Source organism: Budorcas taxicolor, chromosome 3 (assembly GCF_023091745.1).
Source record: "Budorcas taxicolor isolate Tak-1 chromosome 3, Takin1.1, whole genome shotgun sequence".
NCBI classification, from domain to species: Eukaryota; Metazoa; Chordata; class Mammalia; order Artiodactyla; family Bovidae; genus Budorcas; species Budorcas taxicolor.
In genome coordinates this window covers 26,863,111-26,888,811 of record NC_068912.1, presented here as the reverse complement: position 1 = coordinate 26,888,811, position 25,701 = coordinate 26,863,111, and positions in this window count along the sequence as shown.

The following is a 25,701-nucleotide window of genomic DNA, read 5'->3' as shown; positions in this document are numbered from 1 at the left end:
ATTTTCTTGAAGAAATAATAGAACTAATAGAGTTTTGCCAAGAAAATGCACTGGTCAGAGCAGACACCCTCTTCCAACAACACAAGAGACTCTACACATGGACATCACCAGATGGTCAACACCGAAATCAGATTGATTATTTTCTTTGCAGCCAAAGATGGAGAAGCTCTATACAGTCAACAAAAACAAGAGCGGGAGCTGACTGTGGCTCAGATCATGAACCCCTTATTGCCAAATGCAGACTGAAATTGAAGAAAGTAGGGAAAACCACTAGGCCATTCAGGTATGACCTAAATCAAATCCCTTATGATTATACAGTGGAAGTGAGAAATAGATTTAAGGGACTAGATCTGATAGATAGAGTGCCTAATGAACTATGGACTGAGGTTCGTGACATTGTATAGGAGACAGGGATCAAGACCATCCCCATGGAAAAGAAATGCAAAAAAGCAAAATGGCTGTCTGAGGAGGCCTTACAAATAACTGTGAAAAGAAGAGAAGTGAAAAGCAAAGGAGAAAAGGAAAGATATAAGCATCTGAATGCAGAGTTCCAAAGAATAGCAAGAAGAGATAAGAAAGCCTTCTTCAGCGACCAGTGCAAAGAAATAGAGGAAAAGAATAGAATGGGAAAGATTAGAGATCTCTTCAAGAAAATTATCAATAGGATAGAACAAATAGGAGTGGCTCTAACAGGATGGAATTTTGTAGTGATAAACAATATAGTCTTGCACTTAAGTTCAAAAAATCAATTGCACAAGTATAAGATGAAGACAGCTTGGCTTAAATTCAGTTCCTATCACAGCAGCAGGAGTAAGTTTGAGTAGACACTAACAAAGAGTCAATACCAGTGGCGCTCTGCAAAAAGCTAATGCAATTGTAAGCTGCGTTAATAGAAATAGAGTTTTCCCAAACAGGCAGTAATTTTCTCTGGTTAGATTGAATTTGAAATGTTTTATTGCCAGATTTTAAGAGGCACATAAGCACACTGGAGTGTCTGCTTTTATTGAAATTATCCTTTGGAGTTAAGACTTCGATCTCCATTGAGAGATAACTTTCTAAGAAACAGTTCAAGTGAGTGTATTATTGAATTTATCATAAGAAAATTGTTGGGTGTGTTTTTCAGGAAGACTCAGAAAATTTTCTTTCATTTCCAGATACAAGCATAGCAGTGTTTCCTATTTGCTCTTAAGGAGACTAAATTGTATAACCACCCATATTTTCCTTTTTGCTTTGGTTGTCAGCAAGTTCAAAAGGCAAATTTAGTTCTGAGAACCTAATGGCACATGTCTGTGTACTTGGGTTGGTATTTCCTGCATTTATTTTCACTTCACTAATATCTCCATTGCTTTATAAACTGCTGTTATCATTTATGGCTTGTAAACTTCAAGTCTCTTTTGGAATACATTGGTAATATGAAAGAATAAACAAGAAAATAACTAAGTGGAAAATGGATGCATATTCAGAGGAGAGCAACTTGCAAGGCAAGTGATAAGGAAATCATTCCTGAGAGACAGGAGTGAAAAAATGGGAACGTTTTATAAAGCAAAAGACTTCTTGGGACAGGAGAGCAATCCTACCAATGTTTACAAATTGGAATGCTCTTGTGTCAGAAAGCTATGGAATACATTCTATGCAACTCTAAGTAAAATCAGGGAAATTAGAGGGAGATATATATTTTTTTCTTGATATAGAAGAATAATTTGCTAAAAAATAGGCCCAAAATTAGAACAGATGCATTGTGAGGTAATGTACTCCCTGTTTTTGGAAGTGCTCCCGTGGAGGCTGGAGGACCACCTGTCAAGGATGTGAAAGGTGGGACACCCAAAGAAGCTCCAAGTCCCACCTGCCGGTGAGTCAGCGTTTTGGCGAGATGCGGAGAGGGGAAGTCACCTGCCAAGGGACGGGTCCCAGCTGAGAACCTTGCCTTGTGGGCCAGGATTCAGGGAGGCATGGGCCTGTGGGGAGAGAGGCCACCTCCCAGGGAGGGCTGTGCCCCTGCCCCGTGGGGCTATTCTTCCCGGCACACTGAAAACAGCACAAAAGGAAGTCTGGACCACAAAGGGCAACACTGAACCGCAGGGGCCCCCGACTGGCTTCCTGCTCCGCGCCGTCCTCTCTCACACGGTCTCAAGGGGGGCACAAGAATGCGGCACTCTTAGTTCCCCAGGGGTCTTTTCTCTTCCCTTTCCCCGGTTCAAATCCCATTCTTTACTCCGATTGGCCCACAATTACCTCATTGTTCCTCGCTTGTTAGAAAATCACATCCGCCCCCGCCCCCTCCTCTCCCAATCCCTCTTACTCCAGAACGGCAGAGTCTTTCCCTGGCTGGGTCTTCTTCCCCTCAAGTTCACAGCTCCCCACTGTCCGCGACCTGCTGTCCCAGGGCTCCCAGCCCGCTCTGTCCTGACTTCATTAGCCATGCAGATTTATGCAGCTCTTCTCCCGGTCCCCCACAGCTTCCCTGCTAAGCTAATATTCAACGTTTCCCTTCTCCCCGCTCTGCTTTCAGCAGACTATACTCCAAACTGCCTCAGACCCTCTCTCCCAGCTTGGTGGGGGCAGCCAGGGTGGGAACAGAGCTGGCTAGCGGAGGGGACAGGAAAGCCCCCCGGCCAGCTGCTTAGAGATGGAGCTGGGAGGAGGAGGGGAGGCAGTAGCCAGCGCCACCAGCAGAGGCTGGAAACAGACCCGGCTGCCTCCTAGGTTCGCAGGATTAGGACCCGCTTCCTCCTTCTCCATTCCTGCCATCACTCCAAAATAGCCAAACTGCAAATCTCACAACCCTGTGTGGCTTCTCCTGTCAAAGCCACTCAACACGTTTATCTTGATGTGCTTTTTTGACAGACACAAAGAGGCGGGGGAGGAGCGCTGCCTGTCTGTCCTCCTCCCTAACCCACTTCCCAGGGCAGCCGGGCCCAGCCAGCAGGATCTACAGCCTTGGGATGATTTACAGTCAGAGACCTCAGAAGGCTGGCCCCCCAGCTAAGGCCATAAGATTGGTTCCCAGTGCTATTTGATAGTTTATGATGAAGGGTAGGTGCTGCTTCCTGACCTGGGGCTTGTCCCTTCATTACAGAGCGCCCCTGGTTGCTGTTCTTCTCATAAGGTCCACAGAGGTCTGGAGTCCAATCACAAATGGATCCTGCGCCCTGGGTCTTCACACACTCAGTCTTCGTTCAACCGGGGCCTCACATGTCCAGGCCCTTGCATGCCTGAGTCCTTATGTACCTGCCTGTTGAGCAGAAAGACAGAGGACAGGGTCACGGAGTACACATGTAAAGCCCCGGTATCTCCCATGTCATCAAGTTTTCCCTCCACTGGGCCATTTGCAACACACTTTTGTTCCATCTTTAAAAAAGAAAAAGACACATGAAAAGATGCTCTATATTGTTAGCCATGAGGGAAATGCCAATCAAAGCCACGATGATACATAACTTCACACCTACTATTGATAGAATGGCTATAATCAAAAGAATGAATTAAAAAGTGTTGGGGAGGATGTGGAGAAATTGGAACTCTCCCACACTTCTGGTGGGAATGTAAAATGGTACAGCCACTTTGGAAGCAGTCTGGGAGTTCCAAAAAAAGCTAAATGAAAAGTTACTTCATGACCCAGAAATTCCACTTCTAGGCATACACCCAAGTAAAATGAAAATGAATGTCCACGCAAAAACCTATACATGGATTTCATAGCAGCATCCTTCATAATAGCCAGAAAGTGGAAACGACTCAAATGTCCATCACCTGATGAACGGATAAATCAAATGTGATATATCCACACACGGAATATTATTTGGTAGTAAAAGAAATGAACTGCTGATATGTGCTACAACATAGATGAACCTTGAAAACTATGCTCAGTGAAAGAAGCCAGCCACAAAAGGCCCCATATTACATGATTCCACTAATAGCAATGTCCAAACAGACAAATCTGTAGACACAAAGAAAATGAAGCTTAGTGGTTGCCAAGGGATGAAGGGGTTGGGAAAAATTGGGAGTGACTGCTAATAGGAATGGGGTTTCTCTTTTTGGGGTCATGAGAATATTCTATAATTGATTATGGTAGTGATGGCACAACTCTGTGAAAATACTAAAACCCACTGAATTTTGTACTTTATATGAGGGAATTGCATGGTATGTTAATTATATCTCAATAAGGATATTATCTTTAAAGAAAAGAAAGAAAAAAAAAAGATCTTCTTTGAGCCCTCATTCCCCTTCACCTACTGCCTCATTCTTTGTTCTTAAGAGCAAAACTTTGTGAAAGCGTTGCCTTTACCTACCATCTCTACTTTCACACCTTTTTCCATCATGTATCATCATCATCATTGTTATTGTTATTATTGTTGTTACAAAATCGGTGTTATTATTTTAGAGCCAGGGGTGCAAGGGGCTGAGTTATTCCTACTGCTCAGCCTGTGAGTATCATCTTCACTGTGGACAAGGCCCCTTTATGCTTTATTTTGCTCTTTACCCTTCGTTACTGCTCTCAATTCTCCTTTCCCTCTCTACCACATGCACACACAAATTTGTTTTGCTTGAGTACCTGAATGTGCATTATTTTTTAAAGACAATTTTACTGTACAGTATTAAAAAACAGTCCTGTACCATTCTCACTTAGAGACCATGAGCATGCTGATGAGAATGTAGTCTTGGAATCACATCTCTGCCACCTACTCACGAGGTGACTTTATGCAAGTCATGTAACCCTTAGATTTTCCATACCATGTGTGTAAAAGGAGGACTTATTCACCAAAGATTCACAAATATTTATTGAGGGCCTGCATGTGCCAAGCAATGTTCCAGGTACAAAATCCTTGCCCACATGAAGCTTATATCTACAATTGCTGTGAGGATGAGATAAATTAAATAATGAATTTAAATTAATAAATTAAACAATGATTCATAATTATCAATAAAAATAAAAATAATTCAAACATGTCCAACTCTTTGCACCCCTCTGGACTGTAGCCCACCAGACTCCTCTCTCCATGGGATTTTTCAGGCAAGGATGCCAGAGTGAGTTGCCATTTCCTCCTCCAGGGGATCACCCTGACCGAAGGATCGAACCAGTCTCCTGTGTCTCCTTCATTGCAGGCAGATTCTTTACCCACTGAGCCATCAGGGAAGCCCAAATAATAAATTTGTTAATAAATTAAATTAAACAATGGTTAATAAAGATTAATTAATAATAAATAATTACATTAAAAATCATATTTCAAACTATCTGTGAACTATATGTATTGGGTTAGCCAAAAGTTCATGAAGATTTTTCCATAACATCTTATGGAAAAATCTGAGCAAAATTTTTGGCCAATGCAGTGTCTCCTTCTTCCTGATAACTGCTAGTGGTGTTCCATGGTTTGCATCCCCACATTATGTTGTATGAGATGACTCAGAGACAACGATATTTAGAAGAGAAAAGCAGTTTACATGCAAAGAAGTGCAAAGGAGTCAGCATCCAGAAGAACTGGTTTTTCAAACAAAAACCACAAGGGGCATCTAAATGGAAAGGTTGTTGTTTAGTCTCTCAGTCCTGTCCGACTCTTTGCAACCCATGAACTATAGCCCTCCAGGCTCCTCTGTCCATGGGCTTTCCCAGGCAAGAATGCTGGAGTGGGTTGCCAAGCCCTCCTCCTCCAGGGGATCTTCCTGATAGGGTACAGAGTTAGCAATGCTACCGAGCTCCTATCAGTTCACAGTGGGAAAAGAGCATATGTTCTTTTTATATGATTTTCCTACCCAATGAAGAAGGTGATCACCAGCCTTCAGACATCAGCATGGCTAAAGTCAGTGATAGAATTGTCTCCTCTAGTTCTAGTCTCCAAAATAAATGACAGGACACATAAACCTGTCCTTTGCTATAGTTGTTGTTATTGTTATATACCATATCTCAGTATTGCTAGAACACGTGGATTAAAAAAAATAAAATAGGAAGGGTTCAGAATATAAGAAAAAACAGTATCAGCCAAATATCAGTTTATTTCAGTGTGCAAAATGCCTTGTCCCAAAATGGCAGGAAATGCACACACTCATAACTGCGTGAGGACAAAGGGGGAATTCTGCTTCCATGATTGCTTCGGAATTCTTACAAGGATAGTACTGTGATGTACAGTCTTGCACGTGGCCTCATGGACTCATGCATGAGTTCTGTGCAAAATTACTCAGGAGTGGAAATGCTGAGACATAGCGTAAAAGATATAGTAAGCAATATATTTAAATAGTACCCAAATATGGGTAACCTATCTAGTAATAAATTTGAAAGGAGCAATAGAGGTGGCAGGACAAACGTTGCTGTCTTTTAGTCGCTAAGTTGTGTCCAACTCCTTTGTGACCCCATGGACTGTCGCCCATCAGGCTCCCCTGTCTATGGGATTTCCAAGGAAAGAATACTGGAGTGGGTTGCTATTTCCTTCTCTAGGGGATCTTTTCAGCCTAGGGATTGAATCCAAGTTTCCTGCAATGGCAGGCGGGTTCTTTACCACTTGGCCACCAGGGAAGCCCGTGGACAAATATACCAGAATATATTACATAAAATTACATAGAATAATTGCTCCAATTAAAACAAACAAAGATTGTCAGATTTAATAAGCTATTTTGATAGACTGCCTAAACCTAAGGCTATAGAAAGTGTAAATGGAAAATGGAAAAGATAAAAATTTTAAAAAGTGCCATGTAAAAACTGACCAAAAAAAAAGGTTAGTGTTACTATGTTAAAATTACACAAAGTGAATGTTAAGGCAAAAAGCGTTACTAGCAGCAAAGAGATACTCTTTATAATGATAAAAAGAGTCAATCCACTGGGAAGATATAAATTTTTAAGTCTATATACAGCTACAAAATAGCCTCAAAATGTATAAAGTAAAAATTGACAAATGTAAGAAAAAAAATAAACAAACATATAATGATAGTTGGAGATTTCAATATATCTTTTTTCAGTATTGACAGAACAAGCAGATTTTTAAAAATAGAAAGGGCTCAGAATATATGAAAAAACAGTATCAGCAAAACTGACCTAATTAACATATACAGAGCATAGCACACAACATCTGCAGAGACACATTCTTTTTAATTGCACATGAAACATTTAAGAAAAATTGACCATATGTTTGGCCATAAGACAAGTCTCAACAAGTTTTGATGAACTGAAATCTTGCAAAAATTGTTCTCTAGTCAAAACAATTTAACTAAGTCAATAACAAAAATATAGCTAGAAGAACTCCCCCAAGTGTTTAAAACTAAAGCAATTTGATTCTAAATAACCTACAGATAAAAGACTAAATCACACTGAAAAATATAAAATAGTTAGAACTAAGATGAAGTTGAATGGTTCTATGAAGACCTACAAGATCTTCTAAAACTAACACCAGAAAAAGATGTCCTTTTCCTCATAGGGAACTGGAGTGCAAAAGTAGGAAGTCAAGAGATACCTAGAATAACAAGCAGGTTTGTCCTCAGAGTGCAAAATAAAGCAGGATAAAAGCTAAGAGTTTTGTCAACAGAATACACTGGTCTGAGCACAACACAAGAGACGACTAACGACTAGCAACTAATGACTCTTCTAACAACACAGGCGACAGCTCTACACATGAATATCACCAAATCAGTTCAGTTCAGTTCAGTAGCTCAGTCATGTCCGACTGTGACTCCGTGGACTGCAGCACGCCAGGCTTCCCTGTCCATCATCAACTCCCAGAGCTTGCTCAAACTCATGTCCATTGAGTCGATGATGCCATCCACCATCTCATCCTCTGTCGTCCCCTTCTCCTCCTGCCTTGAATCTTTCCCAGCATCAGGGTCTTTTCCAGTGAGTCAGCTCTTTGCATCAGGTGGCCAAAGTATTGGAGCTTCAGCTTCAGCATCAGTCCTTCCAATGAATATTCAGGACTGATTTCCTTTAGGATGGACAGGTTGGATCTCCTTGCAGTCCAAGGGACTCTCAAGAGTCCACAGTTCAAAAGTGTCAATTCTTCAGCACTCAGCCTTCTTTAGGGTCCAACTCTCACATCCATACATGACTACTGGAAAAACCATAGCTTTGACTATATGGACCTTTGTCAGCAAAGTAATGCCTCTGCTTCTTAATATACTGTCTAGGTCTATCATAGCTTTTCTTCCAAGGAGGAAGCATCTTTTAATTTTATTGCTGCAGTCACCATCTACAGTGATTTTGGAGCCCAAGAAAATTAAGTCTGTCACTGTTCCCATTGTCTCCCCACCTATTTGGCATGAAGTGATGGGGCTGGATGCCATGATGTTAGTTTTTTGAACCTGGAGTTTTAAGCTAGATGAGTTTTAAGAGGGTCAATACTGAAATTTTAAATTCTTAATGCATATACAGAAAAGAGGAAAGGTCAATATTCATCACAAGAAAGTAGAAAAAGATCAGCCAATTGAACTCAAGGAAAGTAAAACAAGTAATATAATAAATACCAGAAATTTATGAAATGTAGAACAAATATACAATAGAAATGGCCAATAAAATAAAAGGTCAGGTCAGTTCAGTTCAGTCGCTCAGTCGTGTCCGACTCTTTGCGACCCCATGAATCACAGCACGCCAGGCCTCCCTGTCCATCACCAACTCCCAGAGTTCACTCAGACTCACGTCCATCGAGTCCGTGATGCCATCCAGCCATCTCATCCTCGGTCGTCCCCTTCTCCTCCTGCCCCCAATCCTTCCCAGCATCAGAGTCTTTTCCAATGAGTCAACTCTTCACATGAGGTGACCAAAGTACTGGAGTTTCAGCTTTAGCATCATTCCTTCCAAAGAAATCCCAGGGGTGATCTCCTTCAGAATGGACTGGTTGGATCTCCTTGCAGTCCAAGGGACTCTCAAGAGTCTTCTCCAACAGCACAGCTCAAAAGTATCGATTCTTTGGCACTCAGCTTTCTTTATAGTCCAACTCTCACATCCATACATGACTACTGGAAAAACCATAGCCTTGACTAGACAGACCTTAGTCGTCAAAGTCATGTCTCTGCTTTTCAATATGCTATCTAGGTTGGTCATAACTTTTCTTCCAGGGAATAAGCGTCTTTTAATTTCATGGCTGCAGTCACCATCTGCAGTGATTTTGGAGCCCAGAAAAATTAAGTTAGCCACTGTTTCCACTGTTTCCCCATCTATTTCCCAGGAAGTGATGGGACCAGATGCCATGATCTTCGTTTTCTGAATGTTGAGCTTTAAGCCAACTTTTCCACTCTCCACTTTCGCTTTCATCAAGAGGCTTTTTAGCTCTTCACTTTCTGCCATAAGGGTGGTGTCATCTGCATATCTGAGGTTACTGATATTTGTCCCAGCAATCTTGATTCCAGCTTGTGTTTCTTCCAGTCCAGCGTTTCTCATGATGTACTCTGCATAGAAATTAAATAAGCAGAGTGACAATATGCAGCCTTGACGTACTCCTTTTCCTATTTGAAAAGATTAATAATATTGTTAGACCACTGGCAAGACTGATTGAAGAGAGAAAGAGAGAGAGGAGATAAAAATAAACAATATCAGGAGTAGAAAAGGAACATCACTCGAAGGGAGGGAATTGGGAAGAAATACTCTGACTTCACTCTCGTCTTTTTTCTGAATTCCTGTGAGAGAATTGTAAATAATTTAAAATAGATTATTAGACAATAAGAAATTATAAATAACTTTTTGCCAATAAATTTGAAATTTTTAGTGAAATGAACTCCTAAAATAATAAAATCTACCAAAAGAAAGAAAACTTCTAAATCACAAATTATTACAAAAATTGAATCCATAATTGAAAATCTCTCAAAGGAAATTCCAGGCTCAGATGACTTCCCCAGCAAATTTTACCAGTCACTTAAGGTGGGAAAATGTCAATATTATATAAATCCAGAGAACAGAAAACCAGGGAACGTTCCCCAATTCATTTTGTGAGGCCCACATAATCTGGGTCCTAAAGTTGTTCATCTAAGAGTTCATAACAAGGAAGAAAAATATTAAACTGATCCCACTTATGAGCACAGATGTGAAAATCCCAAACAAAAAATTATTATAGCAAACTAAATCCAGCAATATATAAAAAGGATATCACATCATAATCAAGTTGGGTTTATTCAAGAATGCAAATTGGTTTAAATTAATAAATGTAATTAACAAAGAAAACAGGAAAAATCATATGATTATCTCATTTAATTAAATTCAACATATGTTTGTAGTTTTTTTTTTAAGCTCCTAGCAAGCTAGGAATTAGCTGTAATTCCTTCAATATAAAAAATATTTTATCAATTAACTACAGTGCAACTAGAATAAGAATGTTTGCTATCTTATTTATAGTGGTGTATCTGAAAGCCTATTAAGTATAACATAGCACTGAAAAAAATGAAAAGAATTGGAAAAGGAATTAAACTGCTATTATTCCAAGTGCCACAATTGTATACAGAGAATTTTTTTAATTTAATATAAATTACTAGAATTTTTAGGGAAAACTAGCAAGATTGCTATCAAAAAATAATCTTTTGCTTGTCTATGTTTCAGCAACAGAATTAGAATATGAAATTTAAAAAAATAACAAAAAATATAAAAACTCTGTAGTTATAAATCTAAAAATGACATGTAAGATTTACATAGGAAAAGCTATAAACATTTTTAAGAAAAATTAAATGCTTAAATAAATGGTGGTGGATAGGGAGGCCTGGTGTGCTGGGGTTCATGGGGTCGTAAAGAGTCGAACACAACTGAGCGACTGAACTGAACTGAAATGGAGTGGGGTATACAATATTGATGAATAGGAAGACTTGATGCTGTAAAAATGTATATTTCCCCCAAACTGATCTATGAATTCAATTCAATGTCACTGAAAATTCCAAGGGTATGTTGGGAATTTCTGGTGGAATTTGACAGACTCATTCTAGAATTTATATGGGAATGCAATGGCCCAAGGATAACTCAAACTCTCTTGAAGAAGAAAGGGTAAAGATTTGCTCTGCTTGAAATCAAGACTTATTGTGATGCTACAGCAGTTAATGCACCATGGTATTGCTGCAATGATAGGAAAGAGAAGCCAAGAAGAGACTCACATGTATACGGAAATTTGCCATGACACAGGTGGAAACTCCAGGTACGTCAGTTCTGCATCTAAATGTGACATAGAAATGATCTAGGAATTTATAAAGAAGAATATCTTCATGACCTCAAGTTGTGTGCCTTTGTGAGTGCTAAGTCACTTCAGTCACTCTGACTCTTTGCGACCCCACGGACTGTAGCCCATCAGCCTCCTCTGTGCATGGAACTCTCCAGGCAAGAATACTAGAGTGGGTTGCCATGTCCTCCTCCAGGAGATCTTCCTGACCTGGGGATTCAACCTTTGTCTTCTGTGTCTCCTGCATTCCAGGTGGATTATTTACCAATGAGCCACCCGGGAAGCTCAAGTAAATATTTTTAAGATAGAGCACAGAGAGAACTAACCACGAAGATTTTGATAAATGAGACTACACTAAAATTAAGAATTTCTGTTTGTTGAAAGACACCATTAGGGGACTTCCCTGGTGGCCCAGTGGTTAAAACTCCATGCTCCCATTGTAGAGAGTATTAGTTCTATCCCTGGTTGGGAAACTAAGATGTTGCATGCCACACAGTGTGGCAAAAATAAAAAAAAAAAAACAAGCAAAAACTCATGCTACTGAAGAGATTTCATTAAATTCTTCAAAAAAAAAAAAAAAAAAAAGACCCCATTAAAAGGGCAAAAAAAGACAGCTACATAGTGATGTGATATTGTGATTTTATAAGAAATATTTATATTATATATATATATATTCTTCATCCCATTTCTGCCACTGAGCTCCTAAAACCCTTAGAATTTCCTAAGGGATAAGAGCAACAATGGTGTATTTTGTTATGATGATACAGCAGTTTCTGGAAAGCACCTAAATATGAGGGCTGGAGCCACCATGAGATTTGAGGGTTGGAACTTTCAGTCCAAACCCCTGACCTCCTGAGAAGGGAGAAAGGCTAGAGATCCAATCAGTTGCTGATGGCTAATGATTTAATCAATTATGCCTATGTAATGAAGCCTCCATAAAAACCCAAGAGAATGGGGGTTTGAATAGCTTGAGGGGTTGGAGGTAAGCACATGGAAATTCGCAGAGTGGAACAACCAGAGAGGACACGAAAGCCTTTTTTCCCCATACCTTGTTCTATGTATCTCTTCCATTTGGCTGTTTCTGAGCTATTCCTTAAATAATTACTCGTAATAAAGTAAGCATAATGTTTCCTGAGCTCTGTAAGCCATTCTGGCAAATTAATTGAACACAGGAAGGGAGTGGTGGAAAGCTCTGATTTACAGCCAGTTGGTTAGACATACAGGTAATAAGCTGGGCTTGTGACTGGCATCTGAACTGGAATTTTATAGGACTGAGCCTTGAACAGAGTAGAAACAGTGTTAGACTTTATTTTTCTGGGCTCCAAAATCACTGCAGATGGTGATTGCACCCATGAAATTAAAAGACGCTTAGTCCTTGGAAGAGAAGTTGTGACCAACCTAGATAGCATATTCAAAAGCAGAGACATTACTTTGCTGATTAAGGTCCATCTAGTCAAGGCTATGGTTTTTCCTGTGGTCATGTATGGATGTGAGAGTTGGACTGTGAAGAAGGCTAAGCACCGAAGAATTGATGCTTTTGAACTGTGGTGTTGGAGAAGACTCTTGAGAGTCTCTTGGACTGCAAGGAGATCCAACCAGTCTATTCTGAAGGAGATCAGCCCTTGGATTTCTTTGGAAGGAATGATGCTAAAGCTGAAACTCCAGTATTTTGGCCACCTCATGCGAAGAGTTGACTCATTGGAAAAGACTCTGATGCTGGGAGGGATTGGGGGCAGGAGGAGAAGGGGATGACTGAGGATGAGATGGCTGGATGGCATCACGGACTTGATGGATGTGAGTCTGAGTGAACTCCAGGAGTTGGTGATGGACAGGGAGGCCTGGCGTGCTGCGATTCATGGGGTCGCAAAGAGTCAGACACGACTGAGCGACTGAACTGAACTGAACTGAACTGAGCCTTGAACCTGTGGAATCTGATGCTATTGCCAGTTAGACAGTGTCAGTATTGAATTGAATTATGTTACCCAGCTGGTGTTGGAGAACTGCTTGATGGGATTGAAATATACAGACACATACACGTTGGCTTGGGTATAGAATCATTTACGGTGGTAAAAGATATCTGCAAGATAAATAATTGACAAAGGGCATAAATTCAAAATATTTAAATATCTACAAATCAACAAGAAAAAAGTGGTACAAAAAAGTCCCAAAATCTTGAATAAGCACTCCCACCTCCATCAGTTCAGTTCAGTTCAGTGGCTCATTCGTGTCCGACTCTTTGTGACCCCATGAATCGCAGCATGCCAGGCCTCCCTGTCCATCACCAACTCCTGAGGTTCACTCAGACTCATGTCCATCGAGTCAGTGATGCCATCCAGCCATCTCATCCTCGGTCGTCCCCTTCTCCTCCTGCCCCCAATCCCTCCCAGCATCAGAGTCTTTTCCAATGAGTCAACTCTTCGCATGAAGTAGCCGAAGTACTGGAGCTTCAGCCTTAGCATCATTCCTTCCAAAGAAATCCCAGGACTGCTCTCCTTCAGAATGGACTGGTTGGATCTCCTTGCAGTCCAAGGGACTTTCAAGAGTCTTCTCCAACACCACAGTTCAAAAGCATCAATTCTTCACTGCTCAGCCTTCTTCACAGTCCAACTCTCACATCCATACATGACCACTGGAAAAACCATAGCCTTGACTAGACGGACCTTAGTCAGCAAAGTAATGTCTCTGCTTCTGAATATACTATCTAGGTTTGTCATAACTTTTCTTCCAAGTAGTAAGCGTCTTTTAATTTCATGGCTGCAGTCACCATCTGCAGTGATTTTGGAGCCCAGAAAAATAAAGTCAGCCACTGTTTCCACTGTTTCCCCATCTATTTCCCATGAAGTAATGGGACCAGATGCCATGATCTTCATTTTCTGAATGTTGAGCTTTAAGCCAACTTTTTCACTCTCCTCTTTCACTTTCATCAAGAGGCTTTTTAGCTCTTCACTTTCTGCCATAAGGGTGGTGTCATCTGCATATCTGAGGTTATTGATATTTCTTCCAGCAATCTTGATTCCAGCTTGTGTTTCTTCCAGTCCAGCGTTTCTCATGATGTACTCTGCATAGAAGTTAAATAAGCAGGGTGACAATATGCAGCCTTGACGTACTCCTTTTCCTATTTGGAACCAGTCTGTTGTTCCATGTCCAGTTCTAACTGTTGCTTCCTGACCTGCATACAGGTTTTTCAAGAGGCAGGTCAGGTGGTCTGGGATTCCCATCTCTTTCAGAATTTTCCACAGTTTATTGTGATCCACACAGTCAAAGGCTTTGGCCAATCAATAAAGCAGAAATAGATGTTTTTCTGGTACTCTCTTTCTTTTTCCATGATCCAGCAGATGTTGGCAATTTGATCTCTGGTTCCTCTGCCTTTTCTAAAACCAGCTTCAACATCTGGAAGTTCACGGTTCACATATTGCTGAAGCCTGGCTTGGAGAATTTTGAGCATTATTTTACTAGCATGTGAGATGAGTGCAATTGTGCGGTAGTTTGAGCATTCTTTGGCATTGCCTTTCTTTGGAATTGGAGTGAAAACGGACCTTTTCCAGTCCTGTGGCCACTGCTGAGTTTTCCAAATTTGCTGTCATATTGAGTGCAGCACTTTCACAGCATCATCTTTCAGGCTTTGAAATAGCTCAACTGGAATTCCATCACCTCCACTAACTTTGTTCGTAGTGATGCTTTCTAAGGCCCATTTGACTTCACATTCCAAGATGTCTGGCTCTAGATTAGTGATCACATCATCGTGATTATCTGGGTTGTGAAGAATTTTTTTGTACAGTTCTTCTGTGTATTCTTGCCACCTCTTCTTAATATCTTCTGCTTCTGTTAGGTCCATATCATTTCTGTCCTTTATCGAGCCCATCTTTGCATGAAATCTTCCCTTGGTATCTCTAATTTTCTTGAAGAGATCTCTAGTCTTTCCCATTCTGCTCTTTTCCTCTATTTCTTTGCATTGATCGCTGAAGAAGGCTTTCTTATCTCTTCTTGCTATTCTTTGGAACTCTGCATTCAGATGCCTATATCTTTCCTTTATTCCTTGGCTTTTTGCTTCTCTTCTTTTCACAGTTATTTGTAAGCCCTCCCCAGACAGCCATTTTGCTTTTTTGCATTTCTTTTCCATGGAGATGGTCTTGATCCCTGTCTCCTATACAATGTCATGAACCTCAGTCCATAGTTCATCAGGCACTCTATCAGATCTAGTCCCTTAAATCTATTTCCACTTCCACTGTATAATCATAAGGGATTTGATTTAGGTCATACCTGAATGGTCTAGTGGTGTTCCCTACTTTCTTCGATTTCAGTCTGAATTTGGCAATAAGGAGTTCATGATCTGAGCCACAGTCAGCTCCCGCTCTTGTTTTTGTTGACTGTATAGAGCTTCTCCATCTTTGGCTGCAAAGAATATAATCAATCTGATTTCAGTGTTGGCCATCTGGTGATGTCCATGCGTAGAGTCTTCTCTTGTGTTGTTGGAAGAGTGTGTTTGCTATGACCAGTGCATTTTCTTGGCAAAACTCTATTAGTGTTTGCCCTGCTTCATTCCGCATTCCAAGGCCAAATTTGCCTGTTACTCCAGGTGTTTCTTGACTTCCTACTTTTGCATTCCAGTCCCTATAATGAAAAGGACATCTTTTTTGGTGTTAGTTCTAAAAGGTCTTGTAGGTCTTCATAGAACCATTCAACTTCAGCTTCTTCAGTGTTACTGGTTGGGGCATAGACTTGGATTACTGTGATAGTGAATGGTTTGCCTTGGAAATGAACAGAGATCATTCTGTCATTTTTGAGATTGCATCCAAGTACTGCATTTCGGACTCTTTTGTTGACCATGATGGCTACTCCATTTCTTCTGAAGGATTCCTGCCCGCTGTAGTAGCACCTCCATACACACACACAAAAGAAACTCAAATGGCTAAAACCATATGAAAAAGATGTTTGTACTAGATTAGATGTCTTCTATTTGCTTCTCCACATTCATCAAATATCCCATCCCTGTGAGGAGTCCCATAAGAGTTCAGAAAAAGGATGAGAGTGAGGACAAGGTATTTATCCCTTGTTTTCCTCCCTGAGAGCAATTGCCTTGACCAGCTATATTCTTCAAAGGGCAATGCTCCTTTGAAGGTGGCCTGCTCAATGGAACTCTGTCTCTACCTTTTTAACCTAGGTTAGATTGTAACAGAGTCACAGCTGCTAGCCTTGAGCTTCTGTATTATACACCCAGATTAAAGTACTCTATACACATGCATACAAACACACACAATTATCCTAAGTCAAGTATAGAGTATGCCATCTTCTTCCTGTTAGGGATGTTTTATACATTGCTCAATTTCGTTGGTTACAAAGCGAATTGAAATTAAAGCAACGACAAAATACCGCTTCATACCAACTAGAATATCTAAAGTAAGAAGACTGACAAAACCAAGTGCTGATAACAGTATGGAAAATCAAGGACTTTCATATAGAATTGGTAAAGTTTAAGTTGGTATAATCATTTTGGAAAACAGATTGATTTTGTCTAACAAAGTTGAATACAAATCCAGCAATTTAATTCCTAAAGACATACCCTAGAGCATAGTTTTCTTTTCTTTCTTTCTTTTTTTTTTTAGAGCATAGTTTTCTATGCTAACTTCACTCTGCCATTAGCACATCTGGGAAGGTTTGTTAAAACTGATTACTGGAGCCCTCTCCCAACATTTTTTATTTAATGGGTCTGGAGGGGAAGTCAAGATTGTACTTTTCTAACAAGTTCCCAAGTGATCTGATGCTGAGACCATACTTTGAGAACAACTTCTCTAGAAAAATTCTTGCATGTGTGCAACAGAAAACATGAACAAGAAATTCTATTGCGCCAAAGATTTAATAACAACAACAACAACAAAAATGGAAATAACCCAAATGCCCATCAACTGTGCATGCTAAGTCACTTCAGTTGTGTCCAACTTTTTGCAACCCTGTGAACTATAGCCCACCAGGCTCCTCTGTCCGTGGATGCTCCTCTGTCCATGGGATTCTCCAAGCAAGAATACTGGAGTGGGTTGCCATGCCCTCCTCCAGGGGATCTTCCCGACCCAGGCATGAAACCTGCGTCTGTTATGTCTCCTGCATTGGCAGGCGGGTTCTTTACCATTAGCACCACCTGGGAAGCCCCTCCATTCAACTGTAAATTGGACAAATAAACTGTGGTATTGTCCTCAGCAAAGCCCGTTAGCAATTCCTGAGAAATAAAAATAGAATCTTGGTAATAAAGTCTAACATTTTTTGTTGTCCTTCTTTTCCTTTTCACTTGCTCCTAGGGTGCCACATGCATAGGCTCTATACTGAGCACTTCAGACTGTTTCTAATGCTACTGGCCACACCCAGTATTTCAGCTAAGTGGACCATGTGCAGAGACGCTCTAACTGGCACTGTGATCTGGAGCACCATGAACAGTACAGCTGCAACTGATTTACAGGAACTCCACACCCCACACGACTGGCAAGAATCCTAGAAAGCTGCCCTGCCCATGGCCTAGCGGGTAGAGCATGTACTCTAGAGTGTGAACTCACACCTTTCCATTCTTTGATCAAAAATAAAACTTTCCTTTGCTTTTGAACTGAACTCAGCCTCGTTTTGTTGACTCAAATGACACTGGGCAGGAGGACCCTTGTTGGGGCCCAACTCAGAAGTATCAGTAACAAATTTTGGCAACCCAGATAAGATGGACCATGGCCTTTAACTCACACCTTTCCACCACTCTGGGCTCACTCTGGCTCTAGTGGAAGGACAGCAGAGGCTTTGGGAAGTTCGCGTGATGATGACTGAGATTGGTCTTTAAGTACACTCTCACAAGGTAGAACAGTAGTAGCATTTGATCAAATTCAGAGCAACTCTTCCCAGTAACCTGATACCCAGGTGCGGTGCACACACAGCACAGCCTCCAGAGTAACCTGGACTGCACTCCCCTGAGAGGATCATACTGCGGCGTTACAGGGGACGGAAGACCGAAACTCACACGTGTCTGTCCACTACTTCTGGCTGGTCTTCCCTCAGTTCCGGATGCCCAGGGGCAGTGGGGACCTCAGGAGCTGGAGCCATGGCAGTCTTCTCTGCTTTCTCGCCAGCGGTACTGTCCTCTTGGCTCCTGTACAAGGCGGGAGCAGCTCCACCAGGGCCTTTTGCCTTCCTTGCTGATGCCTGGGGCTCAACAGTAGCGTTCTCCATTGTTACTTTTGTTTTGGTGAAGAAAAGTGGCCAGCCCCATGAACCAAGAGGTGAGATCAGGAAAAGGCCCAGGTAATGAGGACTGCCTGACAAATCAGAAGGAGGAAACTGGATCTGAAATCAGGAAAAGGCACTGGGGACACCCAAGTGAAAAAGGGTCCCAAGGTAGGTTGAAACCAGTGACTTGACCTCTTTGGGTCAACAATTGTTTCTCACAAGAACAGGAACCCTGTTGGTCAGCCCTGTGAGCTGCTGGCCAGAACAGGAATCAGTCACCCCCTGACCTCCCCTTCCCCCACTGTTTGTGAGGCAAACCTTGGGTGATTCTTTATCAGCTGAGATCTAGGGTAGAGAACTTCCTGGTATAAGCACAGAATACCAGTTGCCCTAGTGATCTGGTACCTAGAATACTCTGTGGGAATTCCCTGTGCTTTTAGCTCTCACCCAGAGGAAAGTCTGAAAACGCCTCTCTTTCTGCTCACCCGCTCCTTGTCCCCCTCAGGCAGCTGTACCAGTCTCTAGCGGACCCAGTTGGCTAGGAGCCAGCATGACGGTTGCTCTGGCTGGGCAGTGGTCCTGTGTATCATCCGGTGGGCTATTCTGACTAAGAAGGGGCTGACTATCTCAAGCATGGGCCATTACACATTCAAGGCAGACCCTCAGTTATACCAGAGTCCATGCATTTGGATGCCTCCCATTTTGGCCTCAAAATTCTCCAAGCCAGGCTTCAGCAATACCTGAAGCGTGAACTTCTATATGTTCAAGCTGGTTTTAGAAAAGGCAGAGGAACCAGAGATCAAATTGCCAACATCTGCTGGATCATCGAAAAAGCAAGAAGTTTCAGAAAAACATCTATTTCTGCTTTATTGACTATGCCAAAGCCTTTGACTGTGTGGATCACAATAAACTGTGGAAAATTCTGAAAGAGATGGGAATACCAGACCACCTGACCTGCCTCTTGAAAAACCTGTATGCAGGTCAGGAAGCAACAGTTAGAACTGGACATGGAACAACAGACTGGTTCCAAATAGGAAAAGGAGTATGTCAAGGCTGCATATTGTCACCCTGCTTATTTAACTTCTATGCAGAGTACATCATGAGAAACACTGGGCTGGAAGAAGCAGAAGCTGGAATCAAGATTGCCGGGAGAAATATCAATAAGCTCAGATATGCGGATGACACCACCCTTATGGCAGAAAGTAAAGAACTAAAGGGCCTCTTGATGAAAGTGAAAGAGCAGATCCATGAAAAAGTTGGCTTAAAGCTCCACATTCAGAAAACTAAGATCATGGCATCTGGTCCCATCATTTCATGGCAAATAGATGGAGAAACAGTGGAAACAGTGGCTGATTTTATTTTTCTGGGCCCAAAATCACTGCAGATGGTGATTGCAGCCATGAAATTAAAAGACACTTACTCCTTGGAAGAAAAGTTATGACCAACCTAGACAGCATATTAAAAAGCAGAGACGTTACTTTGTCCACAAAGGTCCATCTAGTCAAGGCTATGGTTTTTCCAGTAGTCACGTTTGGATGTCAGAATTGGACTATAAAGAAAGCTGAGGACGGAAGAATTGATGCTTTTGAACTGCGGTGTTGGAGAAGACTCTTGAGAGTCCCTTGAACTGCAATAAGATCCAACCAGTCCATCCGAAAGCAGATCAGTCCTGGGTGTTCATTGGAAGGACTGATGTTGAAGCTGAAACTCCAATACTTTGGCCACCTGATGCGAAGAGCTGACTCATTTGAAAAGACCCTGATGCTGGGAGGGATTGAGGGCAGGAGAAGAAGGGGACAACAGAGGATGAGATGGTTGGATGGCATCACTCACTCAATGGACATGGGTTTGGGTGGACTCCGTCAGCTGGTGATGGACAGGGAGGCCTGGCGTGCTGCAGTTCATGGGGTTGCAAAGAGTCAGACATGACTGAGCCACTGAACTGAACTTAACTATTTTGGCCTTCTGAGGAATTCTTTAATAGCTTGGTGCTGGAAATTTCTCAAACTGGAGATCTTATTTGGGTCAAATCTTGTGACTGGAGTCCTTTTAGGCCAAGGGCACAAGATGATAATGTTAATGGCTGAGGACAAAGCTCTCCAGATAGAACAGGTTGACCACTCTGGAGTAAATCCTGAGTTTTGGGCCCAGGGAAAGGTGGGACAAGCTATAAGGGCCAGTCCTGTGACAGTCCATCTACAACTTCTGACATATATGGCCCAGGAAAAAATAATACCTTCTCTGTCGGGAGGCCTTATTGAGCATTGCCCTGTTATACAGAACCTCATTGGCCAGGGCCTTATTAGACCATGCCAATCAGCCTGTCATATCCCCATTCTCCCCATAAAGAAACCCAGCATGGAATACCAGATGGTACAGGGCTGCAAGTCAGCCAATGGAACCGCTGAGGATATATACTGAGTAGTCTCTAATCCCTACACTTCTCTGGCCACTCTACCCTGGACCTGCTATTCTGTATTAAATTTAAAAGATGTCTTGTTCTGTATTCCATTAGCCCCAGAGTCACAAAAGTTTTTTTGCTTGTGAGTGGCAGAAGCCAAACAAGAAACAAACACAATACTGGTGGACAATCCTGCCCCAAGTGTTAAAAAGTTTTCCGATCATCTTTAGGAAAATTTTACCTAAAGGGCATGAAAGATCTACATCTGGAGGAGAGAACCCTCCTCCAGTAAGAGAAAGACATTCTGATCACTAGCCCTACTATGGAGGCCTCTGATAAAAACATTAACCACTCTGAACCACCTAACTGATACAGGATAAAAGGTGTCCAAGAAAAAGGCTCAAATACCACAAACCAGGGTGATCTTCCCAGGCTTTATTCTCATAGAAGTTCAGAGAGGCCTATCCCAGGAAACGAAAGAAGATATTTGAAGCCTCACCCCTCCTAAAAAGAAAAGACAGCTTAGGGGATTCCTGGGAATGGCCAAGTTTTGCCCCACCTGGATCTTTAACTATGATCTCATAGCAAGGCTTCTATATGAAAATTTTAAAGGAAAAGATTATAATCCTTTTGAATGGAATTCAGAATGTGCAGGGGCCTTTCAAGAATTGAGAGAGAAATTACTTCAGGCCCCTGCCCTGCCCCCCCCGAGATTTAGCTAAACCCTTTGACCTTTATAATCATGAGAGAAGGGGACTTGCCTTTGAGGGTTCAGTTCAGTTGAAGTTCAGTTCAGTTCAGTTGCTCAGTCGTGTCTGACTCTTTGCGACCCCATGAATGGCAGCACGCCAGGCCTCCCTGTCCATCACCAACTCCCGGAGTTCACTCAGACTCACGTCCATCGAGTTGGTGATGCCATCCAGCCATCTCATCCTCTGTTGTCCCCTTTTCCTCCTGCCCCAAATCCCTACCAGCATCAGAGCCTTTGAGGGTATCAGCTTAAAAACTGGGACCCCTTGCTCGGGTGGTTCCTCATTTCTCTAAACAGGGGGATGGCCTCCTGTGGGTAGTAGCTGCTACTGTGTGAGTGTGTGTTCAGTTGCTCAATCAAATCAGACTCTTTGCCACCCCATGGACTGTATCCCGCCAGGCTCCTCTGTTCCTGGAATTTTCCAGGCAAGAATACTGGAGCAGGTTGCCATTTCCTACTTCAGGAGACCTTCCCGACCCAGGGTTTGATCCCACGTCTCTTGCATCTCCTGCACTGGTAGGTGGATTCTTTACCACTCCACCACCTGGCAAGCCCAGTGGCAGCTACTACAACCCTGCTAAGGGAGGCTGAAAAGTCAGCATTTAGTCAGCCCATCTCTGTGGGGACTCCACGCCGGGTTTAGGCTTTGCTAAGTTCAAAGAGAACAGAACGGCTACCCCCTGGAAGGTTGATTCAAGTTCAGTTTATACTTTTAGACAGCCCAGTGGCTACTACAAAAACCTGTCACTCACTAAATCCTGCCACCCTGCTGCCCACAGAGACAGGGGCCCTAAAGCACAGTTGTGTAGAAAATGATAGACATGATCTATCCAGTCACCCTGAACCAGGAAGTGAGCCTCTCCCAAATGCCAAAGAGGAGTGGTTCACAGGTGGGAGAAGTTTGATGACAGTGGAAAAAAGGCTAGCAGGATCCATAGGGACCTTCGAGACCCAAGTCGTAGATGCAAGAAGCCTACCCCCAGGAACTTTTGCTCAAAAAGCAGAGCTGATAGTCCTTACCTGAGCTTTACAGCTCAGCACTGGGAAGATCTTACATGTTTACACAGAGTCCCCGTATGAATACACCATCCTAAATGCACACAGGTCTATTTGGAGGGAAAGAGTTATGCTTATTGCAGAGAATAAACAGGTGAAACATGGCCTAAGCGTATTACAGCTCTTAGAAGCAGTACAGCTTCCCAAAAAAGTGGCAATGATTCACTGTAGGGGTCACCTAAAGGGGGATGCAGAGGTGATGAAGAGACACAATAAGGCAGACACAGCTGCAACAACCCCTCATACCTCAAAGGCCAGATCCATCCAATTACTCCCCAACAGACACAAAAGGAAGATTTAGACAGAGTCTGAAAATGGGGCTTCAGTGGAGATCCAGGAGCCCATGGGTGGCTGGTTAATGAATATAGGCAATACTTCTTTCCCCAAACTGCAGCTTGTCAAGTCATCAGGGAGGCTCATCAAGCAACTTACTATTGGAGGGATGCCCTGAATAACTGATTAGTTGAAGTCTTGGTAACTCTTGGCTTGAAGAGTATAATCAGTCAGATAGTTGAGACATGCTCCATCCGCCTAATAAACAACCCCAACACCAGCTCCCCCCAAGCCCCAGAGGTTCCCAGGTAAGGCCCATTCAGACCAGAGGGACATATCCCGGGGAAGATTGGCAGACTGATTTCTCTGCATGCTGAGAGCACTGGTCAGTGTCAGGCATCTCTTGGTGCTCTTGCTGTTGTTCAGTTGCAAAGTCATGTTTGACTCTTTGCAACCCCATGGACTGCAGCATGCCAGGCTTCCCATCCTTCACCATCTCCTGGAGTTTGCTCAAACTCATCTCCATTGACTTGGTGATGCCATCCAACCATTTCATCCTTTGTCTCCCTTTTCCTCCTTTCTTCAATCTTTCCCAGCATCGGGGTCTTTTCTAATGAATTGGCTTGGTGCTGGTAGACAAATTTTCTGGGTAGACAGAAATTCCCTGCCAGAACTGAACCCACAGCTGAAGTGGCTATGGCATTACTAAAAGAAATAATCCCCAGGTTTGGGCTCCCAGGATTCCTACAAAGCAATAATGGTCCAATGTACACTCTGCTATATTTAAAATGGATAACCAACAAGGTCCTACTGTATAGCACAGGGAACTCTGCTCAATATTATGTGGCAGCCTGGATGGGAGGGGAGTTTGGGGGAGAACAGATACATGCATATGTATGGCTAAGTCCTTTGGCTGTTCACCTGTAACTATCACAGCATTGTTTGTTAATCAACTATACCCAAATACAAAATAAAAGCTTTTAAAACAATTACGTTTCAGTATTTGTATCTCAAGTGATGAAGAGGTAATGAATGCCCTGGGTATAAAATGGAACTTGCACTTAGCCTGGAGATCCCAATCACTTTGGAAAGCAGAGAAATGCAGGCAGATCTTAAAACATGCTTTAGCCAAGCTATGTCAGGAAACTCAAGAAAATTGGATTAAATTGCTTCTGATTGCCCTTCTCCGCATCCGGTTAGCCCCAAGGGAGAAGTCAATGTTCAGAGCACTTGAACTCCTGTATGGTAGACCCACTCCCCAACCCCAAGAGAAGGGACTCTTTAGCCCCCCTGAAATGGAACAAATCATGTATGCCCTCCAGGGAAGAGAAAATGTGAAAGCTCTCACTGCATACAGTAACCAGGTGCTATCTGCACCCACTGACCTGGCCCTGTACCCCTTCCAGCCAGGAAACGGGTAGACCTAAAAACCTGGAAAACTGGTAGCATCAATAAGATCAGCTCACCCCTAACTGGAAAAGAGCCCACTTGGTGATCCTAACCATTCTCTCTGCCCTGAAGTTGCAGGGCTCACTCTGGGCACAGCATGCTCAAGTGAAGAGGGCCCTGAGCCCCAGCCTCCACACAGACAACCTGGGGCCCCAGGCCCCTTGACTATTTATGTGAACCTCTCTCCAAACTGAAGCTTCTCTTCGTAAAAACAACAAAGTGTGACCAGGGAGATTCAGGCCACGGCAGTGATCCCTCTACACCAAGGCACACTTGTGCCTTCAGGCAAAAGACTTACAGGCCTATATTTTTTTTTCTTTGCCTCCAAAAGGTTAGATAAATGGTGGTTGCTCAGGGATACAAACAGGGCTGAGGCCTGGTGACCATCAAATACATCTAAAGGCAGCTGGAAGGAAGCTCTGCTCCTCTGTTCAGGGTAACCACGGCACTCCAAAATCAGTGGGAAGCAGTTACAGAAGGCAGACCTGCGCCCTCGGTGCCCTTCCAGGAGGAGCAGGACAAAAGACAGAGGGGGGATTTTTCACCAGCAAAGCCCATTAACGATCCCCCAGGAATAAAAATAGAATCTGGGTAATAAAATAAGGTCTAACCTTTTTTTTTCCCTTTGTGCTTAGTCTGGCTTCACTTGCTCACTGGGAACTACATGTAGAGGCCTCACAGCTGGCACTTCGGGGGGTGTGCAAAAGCTGCACACAACATACAATTCAACCTGGCAGTGGGCGGTGTGCAGAGAGAGAGCTGCGCCCACACTGTAATCTGGAGCCTAAGCAACACGCCTGTGCCCTCCTCATGAGAGCTCTGTCCCGTCCCCTCTGTGCCAACAAGATCCCTACAAAGCAGCCTGGTCCACAGCCTGTCGGGAGAGCGTGGCCACCGGTGGGAGAGCTCACACCTCTCCATTCCTCAGTCAAACAGTAAAGCTTTCCTTTGCTTTTGAACAGAACTCAGTCTTACTCTATTGGCTCAAATGACATCAGGCAGGAGGACCCTTGTTGGGGCCCTACTTGATCAGATCAGTGACAATATAAGACTGTGAATGCACCAGGAAAGAATGAAACACAGCAACAGACATCAACATGGGTGATTCGTGAGTAAAAAGAGCCAGTCAAAGAAGAAGACGTGGACGATGAATCAATCTAACTAAAATTCAGAAACAGACAAAAGTAAGAAAATGGTCTTTGCTGATACCCAGATGTTAAAACTAAAGACAAGCAATGGAACATAATCACAAAATCATCTTACTGGTTCCAGAGGAAAGAGAGGAGCTGTGATTGGAAGACAGCAGGTACTCAATCTTGAAATCAGTGGTCTATTCTGATTGCTGACTGATTACAGAGATGTCCGTTTTATAATTATTTTTCAAATTATCTTTTTTTTGAGCTGCACCAGGTCTCATTTTGCAGCACATGGGATCTTGAGTTGTGACATGCGAACTCTTAGTTGCGGCGTGTAGGACC